Source organism: Lathyrus oleraceus, chromosome 5 (genome assembly GCF_024323335.1).
Source record: "Lathyrus oleraceus cultivar Zhongwan6 chromosome 5, CAAS_Psat_ZW6_1.0, whole genome shotgun sequence".
NCBI classification, from domain to species: domain Eukaryota; kingdom Viridiplantae; phylum Streptophyta; class Magnoliopsida; order Fabales; family Fabaceae; genus Lathyrus; species Lathyrus oleraceus.
The window spans coordinates 471,145,226-471,151,367 of NC_066583.1; the positions used below are offsets into that span (position 1 = coordinate 471,145,226).

Below are 6,142 nucleotides of genomic sequence, written 5' to 3' on the forward strand. Positions count from 1 at the left end.
GTCCACATGGATTGTTCATGAAATGTCAAATTAAATGCATCAAAATCTTGCCTCAAGTATGAGGACTTCAGAGAACCACCAAAACGCAAGAAATCTCAAATCCAAAAAGTTTGAGATTATACCTTTGAATTGATGAACTTCTGGTCACGAATTCTCCAATATATTTGCTCCTCTTTGATCCCTGGATGTATGGAAGATGGTTGGCTAAGGAATCTAGCTTTGAAACTCAGCTAATGCTACTGAATCTCAAGCTCGAAAATCTAAAAAATTATGAGTGATTCCTTTGGTGAGGGTTATGGTTTCAGTGCAACAGCATATGGGATCTACAAAAGGTTATCAAATGAAGCTCATGAGGTGTTTATTTATACCTGAATGTATCATATCATCACACTTTGTTCATGTGCATGGAAAATGTAATTTGATTATATGGGCCTTTGTGGGCGTGTCAGAGGCCCATGAATGACTGCAGAAGCTTGCTGAGTTCACATGAAAGGCATTTGGTCGTGCACAATGGATGGGAAATGCTTGCATACCAAGTTATAAGATAAAATATCCAAAATGCACATACAAGAAAATAAATTCGAAAATCCCAAATGGTAAACCCCAAGGACTATTGTGAGTAATGGTTTGAAAGCTCTTGAAATAAGGAACAAAATTCATGTTGGGCAAAAAATCATTTGGCATGTGCAAATTGATCAAAATTGGCTGGGAAAATTCAAGTACAAAACATGTTCAAGTCATTTTGAAAAAGTTCACCAAAAGTAAGCTTGATCAAACCCCTCTGTCCTCATGATACAAGCTTCAAATGAACAAATCTCCAACATCAAAGTTGTAGATCTTTTCATGGCGGTCAATCTAGACTCAAATGTTGCATCATTTTGATTTACTATGACAAAGTTATGGGCATTTAAAGTTGGGTACTTTTTCAATTTCAATGAATTAGGTCCAAGATGACTTATAATGTTTTGAATTATCACATGTAGACATCTCAAGATTTACAATGCCTTTGGTCTCACCCCAAAATTAGGGTTTCAGTCAAAATGTCCTATAATGTTTTGAAATGAATGATGACCTTCCAAGATTCAAATGGATTTTTGATGAACATGAAAGTTGTTCATATGGTTCTTAGGAACATGTTTTCTCTTGGGGTCATCTTCATTTGACAAATACATCAAAATTTATATCTCATTGATCCTCAGCTTAGTCAGATGACTTGACTGGTCAACTTTTTAAGGCCAAACTTCCTATCTTAATGAATAAATGATTGAGGGGACTCAAATAGGATCATATATGCATAAAATGATAAATTAAAGAAATTCCCTTGATTAAATTTGATCAGAGGTTGAGATTGCTTCTTGGGCAAGGCACTGTCAAAGCATAGTGAAATTAGGGTTTCCTTGGGAAAGAATCTTCAAGCCCTTTGGGTTATCTTGATCAAATTGGAAAATTGAGATACTTGGGAGACATATATGTTGATTAGTAACTTTGTGGACCATTGTCATGCTTTTTCTCATCTTCATCTAGCCATTTCATTGGGCTTAGGAGCCTCCTAGGAGCATTGTGGAGCACATGATCACTTGAGCTTCAAAACAAAAAGAGTTAGTGACATATTTTTGTGCTTTTGGTTAGTAATAAAATAATAAAAGAAATAATATATAATACAAGCATGCTTGGTGATCTCAAAACACTCAAACAAGTCCCAACCCTAGGGTTAAGGAGCCAAAGATGCTATGATCCTTGAGGCAATGCACTTGTGCAATAACATGATGCCTTGAGGGATCTTAGGGTCAAAATTAGGGTCTTACACAATGACTTGGGAGACGATTTTGTCAAGCAATATAAGTATAATGTGGATATGGTGCCTGATAGAGACCAGCTGAGGTATATGTCTCAGAGGGATAAGGAGACGTTTAAAGAATATGCGCAGAGGTGGAGGGAATTCGCTGCCCAGATCACTCCTCCTTTGGAGGAAAAAGAGATGACAAAGATCTTTCTGAAAACTCTGAGGTCATTTTATTATGAACGTATGATTGCTAGTGCCCCCAGTGACTTTACCGAAATGGTAAACATGGGGATGAGGCTTGAGGAAGGAGTCCGAGAGGGAAGTTTGTCGAAAGATGAAGCATCGTCGAGTAAGAGGTATGTGATCACACTAAATCACACTGTGTATTTGACTCGGATTGCACATGTTTTTTAGGTCTTTATTATCATTTTGCTTGTGTTATGCTTTCTGTTGTGTTATTTTCAGGTATTTAGCTCTTTCAGGACCTTTTTAGAAGAAACAAATCAAAAAGACCAAAAAATTAGGGTTTTTTGACAAATATTGTATTCATGGCGTTCTGCACAGCGGCCGCCATAGGAGAAGCCATGACACATCGGCTCTCACCAGGAGGAAACATCCACGATCCCACGAACTTCCCAATTCACTCACATGGCGGGCGCCACCTTTGAATTCCACATTCCCACTAAAGAGAAGTTGAAGGGCGTGCCGGTCTTTGCATGCTGTTGAGTTCCTATATAAATAGGTCGTTCTAGTTCACTTCCAAATCATCCAACTTATTTTACAACACTAAGACTATAATATCATCTGTAAAAGAGGTAATCCGTCACATCGAGGGGTTATCGCAACTTAGTGTAATTGATTTGGAGCATTTTGATTTTGCCGTTATCTTTATTTTTAAAGTCAAAGGTTCATTTATTTCCTTGTACCAGCTTTAAAGCCACTGTTTGGAGCAGGTTCTAATTTAATCACATTTTTATTTTACTTGCCATGCCTTACTTTATTTAATTCCTTGTCATGCCTTACTTTATTTAATTTCCTGCCATTGTCTTTACTTTATTTAATTTTCTCGCCATTATCTTTATTGCTCGTTTTAATTGTTTTAAACGCTTTACTTGTTCTTCACGCCTTACATTCTAAACTTCTTTTCATCATGTTCAACATCGTTGTATTTGTTTGTATTACCATGTTTGGCTAAATCTTTCAAAGGTTAAAATGTAAGGATCGCGGTTAAAGAGATGTTTCACATATTGCATCTGTAGAAATGCTTTCGGAGTTGTTTTTATTTTTAATTCTAGTTTTCTGAAATAAACTTGGTTATATTGAACTACTCAAGGAGTGCGAAAGCACCCTGGCTTAGTTAACTAGGAATTTTTATCAATTTAAGGAAAAATGATTTTTGAAACTGTTTTCAAACGCGTTGATAGATTTAAAATCAGGAAACTCCTTGGGTAAACTTTCCGAATCAAAATCACTTTTCAACTAAGCTTACGAGTCTTATTTCTGAAAAATAGGTTTACTACTTTAAGCGTTCTGTGCACCTTTTACAAGTGATAATAAAAGGCATTAAATTAAGGGTAAACTCAGTTTTGAATACTTGAAAGCGATAGTTCCTATGAAATGGATTCTTTTCAAGAGTAGAAAATATTTCCCCATAAGTAGTTCTATTTAGACCATCGAAGCATCGTTTAACTGACATGGAATACATTCAAGCCTATCTTTATCTGCACTGTATTTATCATTTTCTTTATTTACTATTATTTTGCGACATCAATATCTCATTTGTACCGCCTTAGATAAACATCGTAATAATAATAATCGATAGATTGACGAATTGGTCTCTGTGGGATCGATATTCTTTTATATTACTCTGACGTGTTTCACGCACTTGTGAAAGAGCGATCAAGTTTTTGGCGCCATTTTCGGGGACCAACTTCGTCAAATTTCGTACCATGTTGTTACACCGTCTAGACTAAGGCATTATTAGCCGGTAAATGCGAAGAACCCGTAGTACTGGAAATTTAGTAGATCCTTTAGCGGAACCAGAACGTTACACTTGTACACGCCTCTTACTCATCTGAATTAAGAAAGCTATGGCCGAGAATCGCGACCGGAGACCTCTTAAGGAATTGGCCCAACCCTCTGACGAGGAACCTAGTTCTAGTATTATAAACCCCCTTCATTCCTGCCAATAATTTCGAACTAAAACCATCTTTACTGCAATTAGTGCAACAGAACCAATTCGCGGGTCTCGCTAGTGAGAACCCAAATCAACATTTAAAAGTCTTTATCCAACTGGCCGACAGCTTTAAATCTAACGGTGCTTCACCTGATGCGATTCGTTTAAGATTATTTCCTTTCTCCCTCAAAGGTAGAGCACGTTCATGGTTAGATTCACTTCCAGCTAACTCAATATCTACCTAGGAAGACATTAGGAGAGCATTCCTTGTGAGATGTTTTCCCCCTAGTAAGACTGTTGTTCTTCGAAACCAAATAACTAGATTTAGTCAAAACCAAGGAGAATCACTTTTTGAAGCTTGGGAGAGATGCAAGGAGTTGTTAAGAGTTTGTCCACACCATGGCCTAGAACAATGGTTGATCGTTCATACCTTCTACAATGGACTCCATTATAACACAAAGATGAGCATCAACGCTTCTGCTAGTGGCGTGTTGATGAACAAACCTTACCATGAAGCTTGTGACCTAATTGAGGATATGGCCCAAAACCATTACCAATGGGGAACTGAACGAGCATCAGTAGAGAAAAAAGAGACCCAAGGTGGAATACATGAGATAAGTTCTGTGGACATGATGTAAGCGAAAATGGACGAACATATTTCTACAAACTCTAACACCGCAGCGGTAGTCCACACAGAGTGTGAACTTTGTGGATCTAAAGGACACGAATCGGCGGAATGTAGCCTTTTGAACGACCTGAACACCAACCAAGTGAATTACCACCCTGGACGGAAGAATCACCCGAATTTTTCCTATAAAAACTAGAACCCTATCCTAAATTTTGCACCTCAAACACCACAAGGTTTTCAAGCCCAAAAACCAAATCAACCTATGCAAGTTGTGCCCTAGAAGTCTAACCTTGAGAAGAGCATGGAGAACTTTATATCAGGCCAAACTCAGCAAAATAAAGAATTCCTAAACTAGAACATTCACGTAAATGAACTGATAACGCAATTAGGGACTAAGGTTGATCATATAATTACTCATAATAAGATGCTTGAAACCTAGATCTCACAGGTAGCACAAAACCAAGCCCCGCAAACTACACATGGAGGACAATTCCCTAGACAACCTCAACTCAACCCTCGAGGGAAAGCTAACGCTATCATATTACGAAGTGGGACCGCTTACGAAGGGCCTTATAACCCAGAAATGAGTGAGTCCAAAGCTTCTAAATAAAATATACCTACCAACTAAGTAGGGGAAGTAGTGGAACCCGAAAAACAAATCGACCAAGAAGGAGAAGCCAAGGATAAAACATACAAACCAAGACCCCCGTACAAACCACCAACCTCATATCCAAAAAGACTTAAACAAACCAAAATCAATAACCAATACCAAAAGTTTATAAAAGTGATAGAGAAGCTTCATGTAGAGATTCCTTTCACCGAAGCCATCACCCAAATTCCATCTTACGCCAAATTTCTCAAAGACATATTAACCAACAACCGTAGGCTTGACGATCCCAAACCCTTGGAATGCGACTTTATTTCCGAGAATAAACATGCTAAGAAGTAGAAAGACCCTGGGAGTTTTTCTATACCTTGCATTCTAGGGAGTCATGTGATCGACAAAGCTTTCCTAGACTTAGGCGCTAGTGTGAGTTTAATGCCCTTAGCTGTGTGTAAAAGGTTAAACTTAGGAGAATTACAACCAACTAAGATGTCCGTCCAATTAGCTTATAGATCTGTTAAGTATCCTGTAGGCATATTAGAAGATATCCATGTTAGGATTGGTCAACTTTATATCCCAACAGACTTTATGGTCATGGATATCAAGGAAGATGACGATATCCCTATCCTTTTAGGTAGACCATTTTTATCAACAGCCAGAGCTATAATAGATTTTAAAAGAGGAAAATTAACTTTCAAAGTAGGAGATGAAAAGATAGAGTTTATTCTTTCGAAATTCCTGATGGCACCAATCATTGGAGATGCATGTTATGCGATTGATATCATAGATGAATGCATAAGGGAATTTAATCAAGAAGAACCTACGATCAAACCATTTTCGAAGCCAAATGAAAAGGATGACGAGCTAAAGGAAATAGAACCTCACACTAACGAATGTTTGGCCCTTACTCCAGACCTTTCACCAAACTCTCAAAAACCATCTCAAGAACTT

The 6,142-nt window shown here is 37.7% G+C and overlaps 1 non-coding gene across 1 annotated transcript; it reads right to left on the bottom strand.

The window, feature by feature from the left end:
- Nucleotides 1-4,258: 4,258 nt before the first annotated feature.
- LOC127090120 (small nucleolar RNA R71) lies at nt 4,259-4,365 on the bottom strand. The gene has a single exon (XR_007791652.1). It is a non-coding gene; the product is annotated as a small nucleolar RNA R71 (small nucleolar RNA).
- Nucleotides 4,366-6,142: the final 1,777 nt, after the last annotated feature.